This window comes from Chrysoperla carnea, chromosome 1 (assembly GCF_905475395.1).
Source record: "Chrysoperla carnea chromosome 1, inChrCarn1.1, whole genome shotgun sequence".
Lineage (NCBI taxonomy): Eukaryota > Metazoa > Arthropoda > Insecta > Neuroptera > Chrysopidae > Chrysoperla > Chrysoperla carnea.
In genome coordinates this window covers 85,018,370-85,042,463 of record NC_058337.1, presented here as the reverse complement: position 1 = coordinate 85,042,463, position 24,094 = coordinate 85,018,370, and the positions used below count along the sequence as shown (strand labels likewise).

Below are 24,094 nucleotides of genomic sequence, written 5' to 3'. Positions count from 1 at the left end.
ATTCGAAATTTTCTAAAAAAAATTTATAAAAAAATGTAATTCTTTTTAAAGGAATAATCTATTTTTTAAGATAAATAATTGTAGAGAGCTTTACTTTGTGAAAGTGATGGAAATAAAGAAAATTTAATTTTCAGGTTTGACAAAACAAAGTTCTGGTTAGGAAATTGTTTTGATATTTCGTGGATATGATTTTTGTAATCCGAACGGTTTGAAACAAATTTTTGAATATGAAGAAGTTTTACTGTACTAACAACCACATGTAAAGAGAAAAACATAGGTACTTGCGAATCATGTAACAATAATACATTTTACATGCTACATTAACAATTTACAAGATTATGTAACAATGTTGGCTTGTTTGTTGTCCTTTTATTGTTCTGTATTACATCTGTAACTGTTTGAAGCTATATAGCTACCGTCAAAATTATTGAATTTGGTGTTCTTCCACTGAAAATGATGCCTTGCCATAAATAAGATTTTTAAATATCAATGATTTTTTAAGGGTGTTATCTCCATACAAGATTGTAAAAATGTTGTGTACTATATGAACAGCAATGTACACATGCTGAGTATACTTACTCAATCAAATGAAGTGTTATTTTTAATTCTAAGGTACAAACGCGAGATATTCTCGTACAGTTATCTTCTATATTCTCGTATTAAAGTCTGTATTATCATAGACATCTCTCTTCAACTACTTATTCTCTAAGTATAATTATTTCTGTTCAGCAATAAAATTTAATAACTTTGAGTAATTATATCTCAAGAATGAAACGATCAATAAGTTTGGTAATTTTTTTTTTAAACTCAAAACAAATACATAAATGTTTATTTAGTGTTTTGAAAATATCTTAAGTCTAGTTTTTTTTCTAGCTGTTAAAAACCCAACCCCTTACTCTCCATTTTAATTATCCGAACTTTAATTAAATTTATCTCGAGCTAGAGACGATTAATCGACTTCTCAATAGTATATGCTCATAGCGACACAACAGCCTTAAGAATAATATAAAAATATTAAAAATTAATCTTTTAAAGTTTTACATATTTCTGAATAATAAAAATCATGTTTAAAATATATTTATTGTTTATTTTATCATCATCAAGTTTATTGAAAAATATGAAGAAAATGAAACGGTACCAAGATATTCCTTTCTCTTTATCATACCCATAACCCATAAAGCAACGCAACAAACATATTGTAGCTCTATCTACCTTTACAATTTTTAATTTAAGCATGTCTTCAAGCAATAAAAAAAAAAAACAAAAATAAATACAATAATTTAAATGAAGAAAGTATTAAAATTTAAAACAGAAAGAAGAACATTTTGTAGTCGGATTCATAAATATTTTTATTTTGATTTATTTTGTATATAAAAGGAGGTCAATTTTTTTAACGTTTTGAAATGGGAAATAAAAAATTTTTGTACAAGTGCTCTAGAACAGGCGTTGGGTGGGGTTGAGCGTGCAAAATATGAGTACCGCATTTTGTCAATTGATTCTTGATCAGAAAAGCTTATAGATTATTATTGTAAATCTTGCCAGAAACCCTATTGGTCCAATTTTTGTATACCCCCCTCCACCCCTCCAAAGAAACAGTTAGGTGACATTTTTTTGAATCAAGTAAAAGTTACTCTCGATTCGAGTGATTTTTTCGTAAACTTCTTCGTTTTCGTGATATTAACAGTTTAATGTTTGGAAAAACTTCAAATAGGCCATTTTAGAAGCTAAAAAAACAGGGCATAAATTAGATTTTTGAGTTTATCAAAATTCTAAAATAATGTTTGAACATCCTTTAATAAAGATCTGAAGACTAATACAGTTTACTTCATTCTAGAGGCTCATTTTTCAATTCTTATGAAGATGTTTAATTCCCATTATTAACAATGAGTAAGACAGAGATACTAAATATTTCAATCTTACACACTGTTTTTAATAAGAATTATAACATCTTTAAAGAATTAAAAGTTGAGGCTTTAGAATTAAAGAGCCTGTAATTTCTCTTCAGAACTTCATATAAAGGATGTTCAATCATTATTTTAGATTTTTGATAAGCTCTAACATATAATTTTAAGACACGTTTTTCAGCCTTTAGAATGCCCTTTTTGGTATAGTGTAGCAATAGTGATGAAGCTTAAAATCAAGAAGAAGATGATAATATTCGTGACTTAAATATGGTTTTTAGTCTTGATATTGTTCCAAATTTAAGCCAAAAAGTCATCTCTCGTATTTCAGCAATTGTTTTAGTCTCGAACTAGTCTACAATCCTTTTGCTCGATATGCTGGATTATACAATCATCGTCTCGGTTTCCAAAATTATCATTATTTTGATACAAAATGACTAAACTGTGTCTCTCTCTCCTAATGATTTTTCAATTACGAAATTAAACCTGAAATCAGAAAAATATTCTAATGCTTACGGGATAAATTAAAAAAAAAAATAAATGTACACAAAAAAAAAACTCTTTCTGCTTATTTTAATTATTTTGTGCCATCTACCGTATAAATTAAGAGTTAATAAATTTTTGTTCGCAGACTATTTTTAATTAGAATTTTTTTGTAATATTTCATTTTATATGTATCATGATGATGTTTGGTTAACTAATTTTTATTTCGTTCATAATGAAAACTTGTTTCGAGAAGAAAATTCCACCTGCTTGCGTTATTGTATACACAATATACGTATATTGTGTAATACTGTTTGCCTATACAGTATAGTAATAATACAACAAACATTTAGATGTTAAAATGAACGTCAGATTGTTTGTGAATGATAGGAGGAGGGTAAAGCCGAGAGAGATTGGTGGTGGGGATGAATAAAAGAAGTTGTTATAATATGTTGGTAGTAATTTTTTTCTATGTTTACATTAGTGTATAGGATAAAGACGCACAATTGTTTGGAAAACCATTTCCAAAAGAAATAAATAATAGTTTGTAAAAAGCTGAACTAAAAAGTAGAAAATAATTTCTGTATGTTCAGATAGAATGAATAAGAAAAAAATCATTTTATCGTAAAAAAACGTAGGGTGCTTCAATTATTGTGAATATTTTATTGGCAGATATTGGTAAAAGTACAAGTGAAATTTACAAAATTTTAAAAACCCTTGACAAATGCGATTTACTCCTTGTAAAACGATTTTTGGAAACTTAGCTATAAAATGTTCTCAATTAAGTCGGTTTGACCGTTTTGGGGATACGATGCCACTGAGAAATACACAGACGCACAGATAAACACTTTAAACTTATAACACTCCTTAAATCAATATCAAAGTGATGGTCAAGAGCATCAGATGAGATGAAAGAGATACTTAAAGAGTTATCATTTGTTTGGGACAAAATACTTGGAAATAGTTTAATTGTAATTGAAGTATTTGAGTTACCTTTGTTCTTTTGAATCATAGTTTTGAATTACCTAATTATTTTACCATTTCACTTTTCGAAATGAATTGAGCCCACAGATTATAGCTGTGATTGAGCCATGTTTATTTGACCATTCATTTCCATAGTAATAATTTATATTTAAAAATTATACGTCATGCCTTTCCCAAACTGAATCGATTTTGTAGATCATCGACAATTTTTTAGTTTTTTCGAGTACGGAACTCTAAGCTTGCACTTGAAAGAGACACCATAAAACTTGATAATTAAATTAAAATTGATTAAAAATTGAAGAAGTTATAACCCTTCAAAGATTGTTGTCCTCGTCTTTCTAACAAAAACGATGAGTTTTGTAAGAAGTCTTATCCATAATACAATTCTGATCCGTTTTAGTATACCCTTTCTTTGTTTAATTTTGAATTTTAAACGTTCATATTTTGCGAATTTCTAAATGTTTTAAAAAACTTCACTATCCTGGACGTGAAGCAATTCTTTATTTGCATCATCGTCTTTATCTGAAGTAAAACAAATACGTTATCATCCCTATTGTAGGCACAAAGAATACGCTTGGAAGAAGACTTTTAGTAGCTTGCTTTTAGTAGAGGATTTTATGTATTCACCGATCTAAGCCAAATAGCTTGTACGGAATATTTTATGCTGCGATTATTCATCATGATTTAAAGAGTAGTTTAAAAACTTTCTGAGGTACTATATCTTTACACGATATGAGAATTCGACACGAAGATATTGTTTTTCAAAGTGATTACGCTTCTTTGCCCTGCATTAGCAATGTTTTGCGTATATGTTCTGAACAGTACTTATACCACCATAGTGAAAGTCAACATATTATTTTGATTCTTTTTACTATTTTAATACTAACAACATTTTAATCATAACAATTCGAGCGTTAAAATATATATGAGATGATTGTTACGAGTTACGATGCGATGTGTATGTTGTTATGTTACGACAGCTAAACTGACTGCTGCTGCTGTTTTCTGTATTTTATCCAACGGGCATTTTGACGGCAATAACAACAACATTCAATGTATATAAATATGGGTATATATTATGGTGGTTGTGGAACTTGTAATAATAATCACCATTCCTCATCGTTTTGGTATAAAGTGACTGACGACTCCTCTTCTGTATATACCTCTCATACAAATATTATTTCATTTTCTCTCTGTAGATTCGCTCATACCTCAAAAACATAGATGATTCCTCGTATCCCTTTTTTACTTGTTAAGTGTTTGTTAATGGTTTTGACTAGTTTGGTTGAAAACCTACAGGTTGTTGACAGTAACTGCTTACAAGTCTTTATTAATTTAATGTTTTTTTTTTGCGACTCTCTTAGTTGGTTGTCCAGACATTTAATGTAAAAAAAAAATTGTTGATGTGAGTTTAAATGCTAGTTTCATATTAAATATGAATTTTTCAGATCAAGGATATGGCGATAATTTCATATCTAAAATACCCGAATACATCTACAGTTTTCAAAAACATATTTTTTCAAGCCATTCAGAAATGAAAGAATTTCCCCCCATCACGAGACTAAAGATGTAAGCAAAAAAAAATTTACCTTCGGAAATTACCGGGCCTGTTAGTGTACAATCGATAGTTTACGGATATTCGGGCCTATACGGTGTAAATCGTTGTTGGTTTATCCAATTGAGTTTAAAAAGCTTATAGATCTTTTCATGTAAGTATCAAAATTTCAAATAGCACTCTTTCTTCAGAAATTAAGTCAAGACAAACATTTCAACGCGATCTAAAATCTTCGAATCACTTTCTAAAATTTTTGGCTGGTTTTATTTAAATGTCTAAAATTAATTTCAAGATAAATTTGTTTATCATTCATTAAACCTATCCCAAAGGATAAAATATCTTTCTAAAATACCAACAAAACACTGTCTAGGTATTCACGTTTAAACTTATCTAATGATAAAATGATTGATGATATACTAACTCTATATAGGACGTAGTGTGTTAGGTCACCTGTTTTTAAAGTAACTAACTCCAAGGTAGTGTGTACATGTTTGACAACCCAAAATAGAATGAGCTTTCTTTACTAGCAGATACCTACTACCTACATATACCCTATATTAGATAATAAACACAAAGCTTTGAAGAAGAGAGAAATCTAATAATAAAAAAAAAGAACCTTACGAGCTTTTTACATACCTCTAAACTTTACTATAAAGCATCATTCACAATCACTTACATTTAAAGAAAAACACATATCTATGTTGTATTTGATGTCGACAAGTTTGAGTTGATGCGACGAGATGAGCTTTCACATCCGATAAAGCTCTGTTTAGAATGATAAATGTATTGGATTTCAGCTTTTGGTGTGTTCAGTAGCAGTACTTTACTTTTTCTATGTCAGCAAAAAACTACATACTGTGAAAAAAAAAACTCTATGACATTCATCCAATGTGTACAGGATGTAACAATTTAGGAAGCGTATACGGGGAATATGGCCTATGATGGCTTTAAGTTCGCGATTTACAATGGATAATTTCGTTCCGATAAAAATATATTTCTATAATGTGATTTCTAAGCGCTCGAAATGTAAAAGTAGAAGACATCAACGTTTGAAGGTATGGAATAATTATATGGTAGTTATAATCCACTATGTAGCTAAGTTGGCTTGAACGTTGGTCTGGAATGTTAGAGGTGATGGATTCGACCCCCAAGTTCTTTTTCTTCATATATATAATGTTAAAATGACATTTATCAAAGTAAATAGTTGTTACTCACTACGCAGATGATTAAATCTGTTGGGAATAATTTTTTTTAAACATGAAAATTATACTTTGTCTAAACAATGAAGGGGGTACATACAGCCTTTTGAAATAACTTATTTAATACCTGTTAATCAGTGAAATATTTGTTCCCGTAATCGCGTTGATTGATATGTATTGCTGCTCATATTAAAAGCATGTCAAATTGCTTTCGGACTTAATCATTCAGAGAACCTAATAGACCACATGCCCCTGCTGAAATTTTTTTTAGTGAAATGTTTTTCATTAGTTTTACGTGGTGCAGGTGAGTACAGGTGAGAATATGAATGCCACACTTCTTGGTGTCTTACCCCTGCATGCGAATATGTACGACGTTGCGTTGGTTGACTTTGCATAGATCTTCGAGGCGAATTACATAAATACCGTACAGAAACTTAGACAGTTAAAAAAAACTTTTAATTTCTCATTAATTTCCGAATCCCAACGTGTTTATTATTGGATTCAGCAGGGATGAGATAACAAGGAGCGTGGCATCCATATCACACCTGTACTCTCTTGTATCGCACATAACTTAAACTTACTTTTATATTTAGGAGCATCTTTTTCAACATGTTTCCTGATGGATCAACCCCCCCCCCCTCCCAAATTTCAGCATGGATTTGTGATCTATAATTCTGACACCCTCCTTTCTATAGAAGTTTGGAAATATGGATCTTGTTAAAAAATTTTGTAATAAATTAGTTGGCTGACAAGCTACAATGTAACACTCTGTATTATAAAATACTGTTTGATATTATTCACATAGCTTGAAAGAAAAAGCTTTTACTTGTAACTATATGTAGAATTTCTACATGTATGATCTTTCACACACATGTGATCTTTCATATGTGATTACAGGTCATTCTCAAGGTCATGAAATTGGATGATTTATGGGTGTTTATAAGATGAAAACATAAATAAATAAATATATGTATATAAAAGCTAAATATATTTTTATACATATATAAAGAAGACTTGAATGGAGAAACAGAGAGAGAGACAGATGAAGCTTTTCGTTTTTATTATAGTTTTATTTTTTGATAGTTTTGTACTCAATGGGATAAGAAGATCATCATTTTTAGCAATCTATGCAATTTTATTTTATAAATAAAAAGTTTTTGTTAATATATATCAGGTAATCAATTCGTCGAGTTCATTGTACATTAATGCAGCAAAAATTTATTACTCAGGAATTATATATAAAAAAAAATTGGTGAGTCATTGAACCTTTTCTCAAGAAAAATTGATATAAAATTATTCAGAAATATAATTACTCATATAGCGATTTTTATAATTTATTGTTAACTCTGAAGTTTTGTGTTATTTCCTGATTATGATATCACAGTGTAATATTTCGATGCGAAATGATTTCTAATTTCTTTCTGCATTCTTATTCGAATGGAAGAGCTATCAATAAATTATCTGTAAAATCACAGGCAAAATTAAAAATATAGTCAAATAACGATAGCCTAGGAATCATTAATTTCTCGCTTCAGCTTCTAACTAAGCTTAGAAATTCGTTAATTTTGAAGTGAATGAGGAGAAATTTGTGATGATTTTTAATAGTAAAATATCGAAAATAGCTTTTCTTTATTCTAAAACTACTTTCCATTATTATAAACGGCCATGAATTTTAACCCCCGAACTAAAAAAAAGGTGTTATAAGTTTGACCACTATGTGTGTGTGTCTGTCTGTCTATGGCATCACAGCGCCTAAACGGATGAACCGATTTTGATTTCGTTGTTTTGGTTTGAAAGGTAATTTAATGGAGAGTGTTCTTTGTTACGGTTCATGTGCAAGTTCAGGGTAACGTACTAAAAAATTGGCGAAGATCTTCAAAATCGACTCAGTTTGGAAAAAGCTTTAAGGAAAAAGGTAATTTAATGGAGAGTGTTCTTAGATGTGTTTCAAGCGGGAGTTTAGGGTTCTGTACCCGAAAAATTTGTCGGAGGTTTTCTAAACTTGGTAAATTACATATTGTATCGACTCATATTTAGTAAATATGACAACACTTAAAACAACGATTCGTATTGGAAAGATACTAGCAATTTCTTACGTTTTAGAGGTTTCTACTTATCGAAAGTATGAACGTAGAACATCGTGAAGTTCACTGAGAATATTGAGTGGAACTAAAATATTCCAATCTAGTCGACACTAAAATATTTTTCGTTTGGCGATGATAAATTTTACTAATTTTCGTAGTGTTGGGTTGGGTCTATTACTGGATTGAAATGTCGACTCTTTTGATTGAATAAGATTTGCTAATATCACCAAAAAAAGAAAATAAATTTTTTTTCTAAAAATGGATTTTATTTGAAGCACTTGTAAACATGAAATCTTTAGCTGCTAGAAATATGTATACAGATAAAAATTCACAATATTAAAAGTTCTTCGAAATGAATTCAACAACACTCTTTTTTTCAATTATTACTTTATCTAAATCTTTTTTATGTAAAATATTAAATATCGCAATATAATAATTTAAATTTAATATCAATTTTTATATGAAAACACACAGAATTATTATTATTACATCCATAAAAAAGATCTCCTATGTTGTTTACAAAAATTATTTTTATGTGTTTTTTCCTCTTTTGTTTGTCTTTAAAAAACACTATTTTTTTTTTTTTTTGGTTATTTTTATTTTTCAAAAAGAAAATGTCAAAGATATTATAAATATTATGTGTATATAATATTCTCTCTACAATGAGAATATACAAGATCCTAAGAAAACTTTCAACTACTCTGTGTTTCAGAAAAAGTGTTTGTCTATGAACAGAAATTATAATTTTTAAATAAAACTTCCTTCGCAAACTAATTTGGAGGAATAACGTATTTTAAAATTATTGAATTTCTTATTAAAATTAATGAATGCAAAATTAACGAGCTCAAAATTTGTTCAATAACGTACCACTACTATAAATCTAATCAAACTATTCATTTCTAATGTATACAAATAAAAATGTTGATAAAAAAAAACCTTAGTTTTTCAATGTTTTTACCCTTCCACTATTCGCACTGTGCGTGAGTTTTATTGGAGGAGTTTCCATGGTAACGATACACTACTTTAATAGAATTGTTTGGATGCATAATAATTGTATGGATTGCATTTATGACTTACATTGAAAATTTAATATTCAATTTCAGTATATTTGATATGTAAATCAATACAATACATGAGTAAATCACAAAAACAAAACAAACAATCAAAAATCCAATCACAAAACAGAATAAATAGTAGAAAATTTAATATTATTGTCTCACAAACTTAAATAAATAATTATAATAATTTACATTTGAAAAATAATATTTGTGCAATTTGATTTCTTATTTTCTCAATTTTTATTGCATTAAGTTTAATTAATTAGTGTTTTGCAATAATTTTAATTTGACATTTTCTATAAGATTAATATGTAAAGAACTGCAAATTAGTCATAACAGCCTCCTTTATCGCCAAAATGTTTCACTGGAAGCGCTGGCATCGATTTTATTGTCCCTACCATGATTACGCATACAACGAATAAATATGTTTTTTCTATCAGAATGTATTGCATGGCCTTTCTAATTTTTAACGTCTCTTTTATTAACGGAGAGTATCTCCGTTTGTAAATACTTACGAGATTTGAACTGGAATAAGATCGTCATGACGTTCATAAGATGACGTTTTCTTAAATAAACTTTTGCTAAAGATCTTGGTACATTCAGTAAAACGTCTTAAGAGAATTTTCATATATAAAAATAATGTTCAAATATTGTAACTTAAGTCTAAAACGTAAAAGCGTACGCTCTACAGTTATTTTCTATTTTATGCATAAAAATATATGAAGTCCAACAGAGAGAAAGACAGTACCTATAGCAGGGATTCTGGAAGAATACGAGAATATGCATGAAAGTGTGTATAAACATAATAAATGAAAATTTTGTCAAGTAAATGCGTAACTGAATCAATTTGAGGTCCATTAAAATTATTATCGAAAATTAAATGGTAGAATTTTTGGATTATATAATAAATGTTCCGTAGAAAAGACAGTTAGTGAAATTCAAGATGTAGGTAACAAAACCTTCTATTCGATTTTACCTCTTTAACAATTTAGAAAGAAGTTTAGCCACAAAATCTTCACTACAACATGACAGGTCGAGCTTAAACCTTATTAAAAAGATCACTGTGTTTTGACGTGCATCAGTTTATGCCTTACCAACAGCTTTCATGAATGCAAGATATAGAAAATAAGTCGTTGTAGAAATGATTCCAATTTCACGACTAGGTAAATTGTTCTATTCATTCCTAAGCAGTTAGATCTTTCCGAATTTTTATTATATTAGTAAGAAGGTGCTACTTCTTGTAACAAAATATCTTTATTATTGGGTAATAGAAATACATAAAAAATTTCCCGTGCAAATTAATGCGAATTTAACCTACGGATCTACAAACAGAAGAAAAAAAAAACAAAATATTTGACAACATGAATGAAGAAGAAAAAAAGAGATAAGTGATATTAAAGAAGATGAGATGGATACAACATATACATATATGCATGTATGGTTTATTTTCTCTATGTAAGAGATATAGAAAATTTAATATTTTTGATGAAAAATGCGATTCATAACAGCCAGACATCAAAGAAAGTTATGCTATTCTGTTATTATACTCTTAATAAAATATTATTTTTTTCATTAAATATGTATAATAAAAATACATTAATACTGAAAATACAAGGTGTTTCTAAAAATGCGTTACTTCGAAAGATACGAATATCATTCCTGAATTAATTCTCTTTTCTTTGTTGGTAAAAAAAGTTAATCTTGTCTTCAGTATTTAAAAAAATGAGAAATGCCAATTAGTATCGCGAAGTTATATCGATCTCAATATATACATGGTGTTCGGTTATTGACTGCAGTTAAATTAAAACAACGCCTTCAATGACGTAATTTGTTTTTTACTAATAATCTAATGTTTTCTTGGAAAAATATAATTTAAAAAAAAAAAGTAGGATTAAACCAAACCAATCAAATACTTTTTTTAAATGTTTTTTCAAAATAATAAAATCCAATTGAAATCAGTTCATATCCCTTCTTTAGTTTAATATTATTAAACTAATATCTACTAATTATCATATGTTGCTGGTTATCGAATCATAGTCAGTGAATGAACAAATTTATCAATTTTTGCCATACCTGTAGCGCCCAAACTAGGACTCAAATCCAAAATTGGTAAATGACTTTTTCCTTCGTCTTTATGAGCTTATTCTGTAGGCTGACGATCTGCAGTCAATAACAGTACACCGTGTATTACCACGATCGATGTTGATTATTTTTTCCTTGCACATCAAAGATTGACATTTCATTACTTTGAATTTTGCTCGTAAAGTGTGCAGATAAAGCGTTCAGTAATAGTGAATTTTCATAGCAATAAGCTAGATCATTATATTTCATGGACCCCCAATGTAATTTTGATAGATTTATTTGCTTCCATATAGGTTTCATAATAAAATTTGTTGGGTAGTAAGATGTCAGACTCGCAATAAATTATAAGGCATACCTTTTTTAAAGACTCTGTTCATGATACAGAAACAATTCGACAACTGCCTGTGTTGTGCACCTTAGATAACATATAATTATGTATATTTACATTATATTTTTTTTTATTCTTTGCATTCACTTTGTTGCATGGTATATACATATTTGATAAAAATTAACTTTAAAATTATAATTTAATTAAATTTTTGTAAAAATTTATTAAACAGTTTATTAAAGTCTAATTGTATAGTCTAGGTAATTGTAATTGCATAGTGAAATATTAAATCAAACTTTGATCGAATACTCTCTTGGGATATGCAAAAGGACGGTCAATGTGTACACGATACAATGTGTATTAGGGAGTTAAACCTCGATTCATTTAAATACTCTATGAACTATTTAGAAATTTTCCCTCCTATGCAGAATATATTTTTTAATTTTAAGGATACATTAAATTTGCTAATAGTTCTCAAATCAGACTCAAGTTGTGACTGCATACGTAGACATAAAAGTAAACCATCCCTCTAAACGTCTTCTTAGCGATTTTGTCCCAAGGAAATGGAGTTAAATGTTCATTTTTTAACATCTAAGGTGCAGTTAGTTACCCACTGTGCCCCGAAAAAGGTTGCTTCAAGAAGACCTCAAGTGCATTTAAGAAGACAAAAAAATAGAGGGGAGGAATACGAATTTGTATAAAAGGACATGATAAGGGGGTTCCAAGTGCATGAACAAAGACAAAAAAAAAGAAAGGATGAAATGAAAAATTTGTTATGAGAGGGTACTACAATTGGCGAATCAAGTGCATAAACAAATACTAAAAAACAAAAACAAGGGTACCTCATTTATAGATTTTTCCCACTGGGATAAATGCTGTTTTGCGACATGCTTAAAAGGCGGTAGTTAAAAGCTTAAGTTTTCGAATGGTATGAGACGAATTTCAGTGCGATGATTATTTCAGATGATACAGTGTTTTAAATTTAGAAGTGTCAATTTTGCTTGGAAGATCTTGTTCCGAAAGAGGAATTAGATGAATTTTTTTTAGCTCATTTTCAAGACCATTAAACAAACTCAGTAGTTTTAACAGATTTTCACCATTTCAACCTTCTATACAAAGCGGCAGCAGATCAAAAATTTTGAGCAAATGATTTCAAGTACAAGTTTTCAAATGAGCAATTGCGGTTTCAAATTCGATGATTTTTCTTGTTGCTCTTACAATGTTTACATATTGATTGTAGTGATGCACGCTTCCAAGGCAATGAGTATTTGTATATTTATTGATAAACCAAACGTTGTTAAATCGTGTAAATTTTCAAATTCAATTGTCAATTGTTAGAACCAATTACAGCAAACATTGTCTCTCTTTAGAATCCCTTTGTTTGGACCAAAATAAACCACAGGGATAATGAAATTGATTTTCTGCCAAATAGATACTGGAAATTTTTCTGCTTATTTTTAATTTAATAGCTAGAGCCAACATTGTAAAAATCAAATAACAAAAATATATAAAAATTGCTTATTTTCCTATATAAAATTTATCTAAATCGATTATTGTTGTGAATTTTCATAAAAGATTTATTCATTTGTGTGGTAAATACATCGAGTTTACTTGCTATTAAGCTCCAACAAAAAAACATTTTTATTGTTATTTACACAATTTTTATATTTGTTTCGCTTTGTTAAACTCTGGCGATTAGTGTTGTGCGGTGATTTCACACTACCATGGCATATACACACGTTTATATGGACTGTGTCATAATACTTATTTTCTATGTTTACGAATATAACAATAAAGGTGCAAGTCATTTCTCTAAACATCAGTAGTGATGACTTTTATACTAGAAAACGTGTATGACCTTTGAGAATAGAGTCTAGGAGAAGATGATAACTGATTTGTGCTGAAGTTACTCTATAGAATCAACTATAGACGTAGTATGAAAGTGTATCAGAAAAGGTAGCTTAGGTTTGTTTTACTTTAGTCAAATCTCAAAATAATATCCAATAGCAGATGGATGGAAAGAATTTTCCGAGAAAATATACTAAAGAAATCTATCCAAAAGACCATGGGAGAAAGTCATACCTATATGAGTTGAATTATTGACATATAGAAGAAAGGTGATTTTGATATGTATGCTTGATTGGATAATCGTTTTTCATGGATCGTTTCTTTTGAATATCGTATTCAAAAGGAATTTAAACCAGAGGTAAATCTCAATCTAAAAAGTGGTTTAATGGGTTTGTCTTCTTTGCACAGTATCCTGATGTTAAATTGGTCATATTACCCATAGAAATGTAAAACTAGACTTGTTACCATAACAAAATTTGAAAGTGGAATTAAATTGATTAAAAAACGAAGAAGTTATGAGCAATCAAAGATTGCATTCAAAGGTTGCCCATCTCCTTTTAGCAAAACAAAGTTTTATATGTAATCTCTATGGTGTTACCCACGTATGACGTCACTTGTGGGTATTGTCTTCTTTGTTTAATTCGGAAATTCAAACTTTCATATCTTGTATACTAGTAAAGATTTTTTAAAACCAACTTCACTTTTCTATTCGGGATTTGAAGAATTCTTTGCCTGAAGTGAGTAAATAAAAACCCCGATTCTATTGTAGCTGGTGAACTCACTCTCCAAAAAAAAAAAGAATAATAATGGTATCGTGAGTTTTTGTACAATTAATACCACAGAACTCGATAAAAGATTGCAAAATATGATAAAAACTTTTCATTTTGGTTTTTCGATTTTTCGTTTCGGCATTATTTCCAAAATACTAGAAACTAAAACAAAATGGAGCTTGTGTCCTACAAAGTACACAAACAGACCATAATAGAGGTTAAATAATTTTTTCAAGCGGCGAGTTCTATAAACAATTTTTTTTTGTCTTGATCTCCTGGATATGGGTCCTGGAAGTCATTTTTGTTTCAAGGAAAACAGACTACAACAGTATTAAATTCTCGGTACCTACGGTGCGCTTGTATATCCTATACAGAACATTCAAGCAACATAATATTATGTAATATGTGCTGTTTTCTACGTAGTTAACTGTAATTCTACATCAGAATCAGACTTCCAGTATCTACGACATATTCCAATGATCTGACATTTTTCTTATGTACAATTTTTCTTTTTTAGTATATGTATACAGAAAAATATTCGTCAACTATAAATATTCACACAGTGATATTATACAGCATGGCTACCAAAAAAATGTTAGTATGTATTTCAGAGAAAACTTATTTTTTCTAAAAATATCTTGTCGATCATAAAAATAAAATGCCACTTTCATTTTTGGGTTTTCTAGAAATACAATTCTAATTTTCATTTTTTAAACGAAAACTCATTATTTTATTGGTAAACAATTTGGATTTATTGGAAATATTAACTCTGTTTATGACAAAAAGATTTAATTGATTTTAATATTTTGTCTCATTGAACAAATATTAAAGATTGAAAAAATTTTGTTAATAAAAGAAGAATAATTTGGCTACATAATATCTAACGCTTAGAGTAAAATTAGAGACCTTCGAGATCCTTACTCGAGACTCTCTAGGTAAAATTATTATCAGAGTTATATTTTCGCAAAATGTCCAAAAGAACATTATGTGATGCGTCTATGTGTAACATTTTTGGTGAAACACTTTGTATATTATACTTTCTTTCTACTTTCTTCGTACTTTCTTAACATGATGCCTCTTGCTGTGTGTCATCTTTTAATAATGCTTCTTACCTAAGAAATTTTTTGTGCTACGCTTTCGTTATTATTTTTTAAGTATTTTTTTTCCATATTATTAATTTTATTTTTAAATTGATATGTCTGTGTTGAAGATCATGTATTTATGAAAATAATTTTTTATTTTAATAAGAGTAAAATCATTATTTCAATGCAATAGACGTTACGCTTTTATGACAGTAACTATGTGCCTTAACTGATTATCAAAAGGCAGAATACTCAAAGCTCAAAATTTTTAAACAAAGAAAATAAAAAACATTACCTACAAACGAACTAATCTAAAGGCATTGTATAAAATAAGGGACTATTTATCCTTTCAAATAAAGGACATAATACTTAAGCTAAAACTGTATAAGGTACACAAAAGAAATCATTATCTAATCTTCATTTGCTAGAACTATAAAATCTTACACAAACGAGAATAACTTATTCTATTCTCAAATATTAATAATATTAAAATAGCTATCGGCCACTACTATATTCTAGAAGATTATTACAAGTATTTCAAGTTAAATATATTCGAAATGAAACACCTGTTAAAAATAAACGGTGCATAGTGGAGTATTTATACCAAATTTCCGGAAAAAATATAATGAAGGATTTTATATGCTAAAAATTGATTCAAAAGACTATTTAGATGCAGAAGTACCTTTTATTTGGCAATAATGAAAAATTTTTTTAGTCATATTCGTCTTCAAACCCAATTATTTCAATTTCTTCTTCAATTTTTTTTGCTTCTGAGCAATTTTTTTTCGTATCTATATTGCTTTTGTTTCTACGTGATTTTGGATTTGTAAGTTATAACGTTTCACTGGAAAACTGCTTGCTTCTTTTTTTGATTTTTACCTTAAACTATCTTAATCTCTATCATTATTTTAGTTTTAAAAGAAAAGGAGCATCGCACAAGATTTTTTTGGTAAACATATTAAAGAATACTTAAACTTTGCCTTGCTAAAAAAATTAAATACAAATAAATAAAGCAAAACCTTCGTCTTCAATAAAAAAAAACCCTTACTTAATTGCACTAAAAAAAACAGTAAATATTAATTGAATGATAAGGTAAATCGAGAGCGATAACAATAATAACATGAATTCGTAAGAGCAGATAGATTGTGGCTTACAAAACAACCGGGGGAGGGGTTGAGAAAGACAAAAATGTGTGCAATTAAATCAGCTAGAACTTTAAGCTGACCTTTTTTTTTGATACATATTTTTTTGAAATTTGTAAAAACTGGTTAAAACCCTTAACTACCCTCAAAAAAGGAAGCTAGGCGGGCCCCTGAGAGATCGACTTTTTTACGAAGTTTTTACCTAATAAAAAACTATGAAAAATTTCATGATATTCAACTTAATTTTGTTGTGCTATTTAGTTTTTAATTTGTCTTGAAGTTGATAGAATATCTTTGTTGAAATCTGACGTCGCACATTCCAGAAAATTCTATAATTTCTATTTCCATATATTTAATATTCCACATTATAGCTCAGTATAGGTCCAGTAATAATGTATATTATACATTTCTAACTATACATGTATAGTTTACCTCTTCAGGAAAATAGCTTAGAGGCTTATAATAGCCATTAGACTAATTAGATGTGGATAGTTAGTAGTTTTGATACTAACAGTGGTTATACTCAAGGGAAAATAATAACAATGAATGAATAGTAGTAAACCGACCGAAGTGTTTAAAATAGTTATTACTAGTGTAAGTGTATATTATAGTCCTAGCTTTTATCTCTTATGGGTGTTATTATAATAGCAATAATTACTAATGCCTAAATATTTGAAAACCAAAGCTCATTTGCTTCTATATTCTAAATCTAAATGATTCAAGATATTATTTTAATTACATTACAATAAATATTATAATTACTATTTTTAAAAGAAATCAAATTTTATTCAGTTTTATATATATAAGTATCCTATAAGTCTGTAGGTATAATGGAAAATTGAATTGTATATTTGGTTTACATTGAAAATTTAATACTATTTAAAAAAATATTAAAATAAATTATTATGTTACTTTAAAAATATATTATTTATAGGTTAGGTTAGGTTAGGTTGTATTAGCTGCCCACGAAGGACACACTTTGGATGCGAAAAATAGTTTTGATTAGTTTGCCTTTCTAGAAATTATTTCGTTGGATAAAAAGAATTAATTTCCTGTAAAAAAATCTTTATTTGATTAAAATAGGAGTATTAAAATATAGTGAACAAAACTGTTGGAGACTTTTATCTTGAAAAGTGTTCTACAAAATTGATTTTACAGTTATAAATTAGAAAAATAAATAAAAATGTAAAAATTATATAAACAATCATTTATTTCAACTCATCCTTCACACTACTTGACCATTTTTTACGTTTATTAAAATTTTTGTATGTATAATGTTTTTAATTTTATCAGCATGTTAATAAACCTTCTGCTCTACCCCTTGATTGTACCTGTATGATTAACACAGGAGTCCGATTAACACATATGAGCACACTAAATAGGTATTTGTTGTTAATTAGCTTCTAACACGCAATAAATCATACCTTCGGTGTAACCTGTTTTGTTTATTAGTCAATTGGGACAAATAAATTATTACTTAAGTTTCATGATATCGTACATAAAAATAAAAATTAATAAACAAGTGACCTGGTAAACTGGTACAAAGTTTGTTATAAATTAAAAATTTGTTGATTGATTTTTACTTTTTGTTGTTTAATTTTCATAACATTGGTAGTAGAGAAATTTTTTGGGAAAAATATTACTTATATAATATGACATTTTATTATAATATTGGTATAAATATTCCGTGGTGCAAATGAATCTTAAGCATCAAACTCATAACTTTCTGCTTAAGGCGTTTTCGATACCAAAACGAAAGATTCGATTACCAACAAACTGAAATTCCGTGTGTCAATTAATGAGTATTTAATACGCCTTCTGTATAAATTTCAAATCAGTTTTTGTTCGGTTTACGATAAGTTAATTATTAAAATTAGTATATGAAGAAATCGTAATAAATGTTGGGTTTTTAGTCAATAAGTGCTTGTAAAAATGTAACCAGTTACATAGAAAACTTTACTTAATATTCCTCAAGTTTTAAGGTTTATAATCATACCAAAATTAAGAACTGTGCACAAAAATGAAAAACTTTTTTTTCATAAAAACACTGGCTTTGATAGTAAATTTCTCATAAACCGTATACAGGTACAAACTTACTAAAAGGTCGATACAAACTCTTCGCAAAACACGTATAACAGGATGATAAATTGATAAATAAAATTTCAAATTTTCCGTATCATTGTCATTTTTACGGTATCGCATCACTTTAAGTAAACTATAAGATTCATTGACAAATTATAGAGAAATTTTTTACAATCTTATTGTTTAATGGAAAGAAAACACGCTAGCTACAGAAAAATGCTTCAGCCAAAAGTTGTCAAGAGTAATAGACGACATTGGCCTGTGTCCCTGACCTTTGAAATGGAATTCTAATTGCAAGGACATTTGATCTTGATCTTCAAATGATCTTGATTATTTGCCTGGATTTAACAGTTATTTACACCGAGGAATGTCTTTTGTCTTAATTCTTTCTGAAGTTATCGTTTTTTCTTTCGATGGTATGCAATAATCATATATTTTTAAGTCGCATTTCGTCCTAAAAAAGTGTTATTCTATCACTCACCTTTTAGAATCTAAATTGACTATTAAAGCAACCTGGAGTACTAGGACCAAACCGATGTCAGAACATGATGTTCCTTCCACCAAACTCTACAAATTTTGTTTTTGATTGGTTAAATACAAAACGAGCTATTAGCCATACTAGATTAAAATGCTCCACCCTGTAAACTTCGTCTAATAGTCATACGATCTTAATGTGGAAATTATTTCTATGAATCCATCAATGTACTAATCATCACGTGCAAGTCTGTTAAACCTGAACGTATCTATTTCCCTATACGCTTACGTCATTCAAGTAAACAAACATCTTAATAAAATATCACTTGACGGACTATGATATTTATATATAAATAAACAATGGTAATTTTAGATTGACTTAAACATTACAAACAAACCATCATGGCTCCTTCTAAGTTCCTAACTATACGTATCTAACTAACGTTCCAAACAGAAGATGTGTGTTTATTGTTTATATTATTATAAATACATAACAATGTTTTGAGAGAGAACAGTACTAGTAGGTAGGTATAGAGGTAGAGTGTAACTGAAATTGTCCCAAGCGACAGATAAACACACAAAATGTATATAATAAATGAAAACATAGTAGCATATACCTCGAAAACACTCATTCTATGATAGTATGTATAGTAGTCGAGTTTTGTTGTAGGAGAAGAGAGGATGTAACCAGGAGGTGCAAACAACATTCAACACCGGAAGCTAACAACACCAAAACATATATACACACATATATAAACGTATGTTATTATATACGTTTTACTTTCAACCCGACCATGCTACCGATGATGACAACATCACAACATCAACAACACGAGAGAAGTCAGTTTTAACTTTTATGGGATTATGTGCCTTCAAATTCACCCAGAGTTAAGTTAGTCCTTACACTTTGGCAAGGCATTGCAGTCTCCAGTAGTACCTATGCCGTACTAGTACAGATAGTGCAGTGCAAAGATGTTACAAGTAAAGGAAAATAAAAGAAACCGCTCACATTTTGCTAAAACCTCATGGAATGTGTTTCTTAGATGTCAATTACCATTTGTAACACAGGAGTTAGTGGCGCAAATGTTTCTATTTGTTAATAAACAATAAATTGTTAATCAACAAAACTGCCATCAAACTACACTTTACAAGACTTAAAAGGGTTTGTTTAGCATGGTAGGTGCAAAATTCTAAAGTGGTGAATTATAACAAGTTTCTACTCTCCCTAAACTTTGTTAGTTTTACTAGAAGTTGAGGGCTTCTATATGTATACTAGTTGCTTTAGAGAAACATCAAATTATTCCTGCCACCAAACTACGTTTCCCTGTTATGAGCCCATCAGCACATACATGGCCTATCCTGGGAACTTAAGAACCCCTGAAATAGTTAGATGGCTTTACTGTCTTGTCCAATTCGAAGCCGTTACTGTCTTCGAGTGTACTCAAATACTTAATGGCAGTTATTTCTATGAATTAATTCTTGTGTGTTTTCCTTAATATAAAAATCATAGACAAATTCAGTAGTTCGAAAGAAGAATAAACCGTCCTATATAAACGGTACAGTAAAACTACTACCACCTGTTTCTTCTAGACCATCAATTGTAACAACAATGTGATAGGTGTGTGTATATGATGACTGCTGCTATAGTAATACCGACATCCCTTGTCTCTTTTCATATTCCGGAATGGATGATATAATACCCACATACACGTCGTCTGTCTTTTAAAACATTCTCGCGTTTTGTGTAAATGTTTGTAGTAGTTGCTCTCTAAAACGTGAACAATATGGTTTTTGATGCTAGATATCGGAAATGTTTTTCTCATAACTAACAACAATAGAAATAGTATGATATTTTGGGATATGTATGGCATTGTTAATTTTCACAAAACGATAGTCATTATTTCAAACTACATAATATGTAATTTTTGAATTGGTTATTTCGTTCAGCAGACCTGTGTTAAACGACTGATAATTTGTTACCCCTTTGCTTACAAATATCGTTTGTAATTGATAGTTTATATTGTTCTGGTTCAGGTAATAAAAGATAAGTTCGAAAAGGCTTGCTAACTTAATCTAGTCATCATTCTAGTTCTTAATGCTTTTGCATATGAAAAGCTGTATTTGAGTAATGTAGCTATGTAGACAAAAAAGTCTTTGAGTGGGCATGACCATACTCAAACAAAGTTTTACTTATTAAACCTATTTCAGCATGGGACTAAATACATACACAATCCTTGTCGAACCGATAAAGTACGTTTGCGGCAAAACTTTGTGGACATCGTAACAGACAATTTGGTCTAGTCCTATGCGTATTTCGTCTCATAAGCAAATTTATTTCATTTGAGACGTCAGATAAAAGCCAAACTGGCACGGAAAACTATTTCAGCAACGTACAAGACAAAACTTTTTGTGAGCCAAAAAATTGAATTTAGAAGAGATTAAAGTTGCAAAATTAGCAAGCGTCTCTTTAAGAAATTCTCTTCTTTATGACAGTTATGACAATAAAAATTATCACATATTTCATGAAGATATCCAATAAACATTTTTCGAGTACTTATTACTATATTTATGAGAAACCAACACTCTTTGAAATTTGATGTTTTTAAGCAAATTTGTCTTTATCGTAAAATTTTTCAATTATTTTCTTATCAAACAGAAAATAAAATTGAATATTGATATTATAACTAAAATATAAGAAAATTCACATGAAACAGCTTGTAAATAATAAAACGCAAAAGCTAATTCCGCGAAACAATCCTAATTTCTCGAAATTTACGAAATTATAAATGAAAATAAATTCCAGTTATTTTATTTACACAATAAAAACTTTTGTGACACATAATTTTCGTTCATTCCACTAAAATATTAAATTCTTTTTGAATATTTCATTAGATATATGATCCATCACATCGGTTTATACAATGTATTTTCCATTTTCAAGCAAGTTTTTTTTTTCTTATTTGCAAGAAAACACAATACAAAATGTACAACAATGAATTAATAATAATAATCGTATTTTCCAAGGCACTTTAGGAAAATACACTGTGAAAACAACTCATATAGCTCGACAGGTAACTTACTGTGTGAGTAAATATGAAATTCATTCAATATAAGTAGCTTGTACAAAGTGTACCATAGCCTACACTGTTATGTAACTGTGAAAGATATACAAGCATAATACAGTATACATACACTAATCTAAGTTGCTCAAACCACACCTTGTATTAAGCCTCGTACATTGAAAGAACAAAAAATGGAGAAACGATGTTTTTTTTATTTGTTACTTCCAGTGGGTACTATCGGCCCCCTTTCATCCTTTTTTTTAAACTATTAGATATTTCCAGTAACTGCTCTACTTTGCATATACTCTAGTCTGCATTGTCTTTGGTAGGAAAGCGAGTCGATCATAAATAATAAAAGAAGTAAAATTTTATCTTAAATTTCTAAAATACTATTGTGTAAGTAATAAGAGTTAGCTCCTTCCATACTTTTACTTAGAAGAGTATTTTTGAAGAAGCAGGAAGCTCAAATTAGTTAATCAGTCTTACACTCGGAAATGAATCCCTTGTACGCATTACTCAACATGCAGGGTAAATTGGATGATCATTTGTTAATGAATATAACATGATTATATATATATCTTTGGAAGAATTTAATTAATTATCTGATGTAGAGTTCGTACAAAACGAAGTGGCACCGAGCAAGAGAGAGTGTAGATACGAGTGCACATACATATACATCATACACTCTCTCTTGCTCGGTGCCTCTTCGTTTTGTACGAACTTTATTATAGGTAAAGTTTAAGCTAAACACTATAATTTTGAAGACGTTATGCATTTTAACATTCTAAACTGACGATGAAAATAAATAATTTTTGAACTTGAACTTGAATATGTGAAACACTCTGTGAATGAAAGGTTATGGAGTTATACCTAGAGTATATTTATACTTGGAAGAAGAGTTTTCAGTTTAGTTGGTTACAGTTTTATTTTATTCCTAGAATATAATATACTCTAGTACCAACCTATACCTAACATGTATACACATATATAAGCCGATAATGTTATATGTGTAACATTTCAAAGTGAATATATTTCTATTATGTACAAGGTACCACCTTTGTGATTCCCAGAAAACCCTAAGCTTTTAACGAAATAACTACCGAGAAAATGCTATTATATTATTTAAAATGTTAACTGATTTGACAATCATGACACTTTTCTCATATACATAGAAGTACCTAAATTTATTTTTCATATAAGCTGCCGTGTTAGGATCGAATTATTTATTTAAGCGAGTTCAAGGTCAAAATTATTTGGTAATTTATCCCAAAAATATTGAACAATAGAAAATTGGTGATTAGGAAATGGTTTTCTAAGGCAAGGAGCCTTTGGTGTGTTTTGATTTGGTTCACCGTTAATCAATTTGACCTACATTAATTATCGTTATTAATCTCTATACTTTATTTCCCAAAAGTGTAACGATGATGAGCGCGATGATGAACACGATATGACGTCATCGTGCTCATTTAAGAACGCAGCGCTTTCGACAAAAGTCGTAAAGAGAAGTTTGATAGACTCACCAAAAGGAAAGAACTTACGAATTTTAAAGTATGTATTAATCATTTTACAAAGCACTGTTTCTGAAACACGGTCTAAATATTCTATTTGAGAGAGCGAAAATTTCGTATGGTTCATCTAGTGCTACGAATTTTGAAATATATTACGTCAGAACAAGTGGTTAAAGGAAAAATACGTCATTTTGCATGAAAATTGACATCTTAAAATTTTTATTACAACAGCTTCTCAAATTTTATCCTTGATAAAATCAGTTGGCTGTAGAAAAGTGTTTTTTAGTTTAGACTTTTAGAGGATAGCTAAAAATATGAAATAATTGAAATTGGGATCGTTATATTCTAAATAGCATGCAAACATTATAAAATATGAAGCATTAATAAATTCAAATTTAAAAATTGTAAAAGTGGCGGGCAAGTTGCAAAATTAAAAGTAATTTTTTACACAT

General features: G+C 29.1%; 1 protein-coding gene across 3 annotated transcripts in view; it reads left to right on the top strand.

The window, feature by feature from the left end:
- LOC123290873 (headcase protein-like) overlaps window positions 1–24,094 on the top strand; it is a 415,650-nt gene that overhangs the window by 379,476 nt on the left and 12,080 nt on the right. The window lies entirely within an intron of this gene.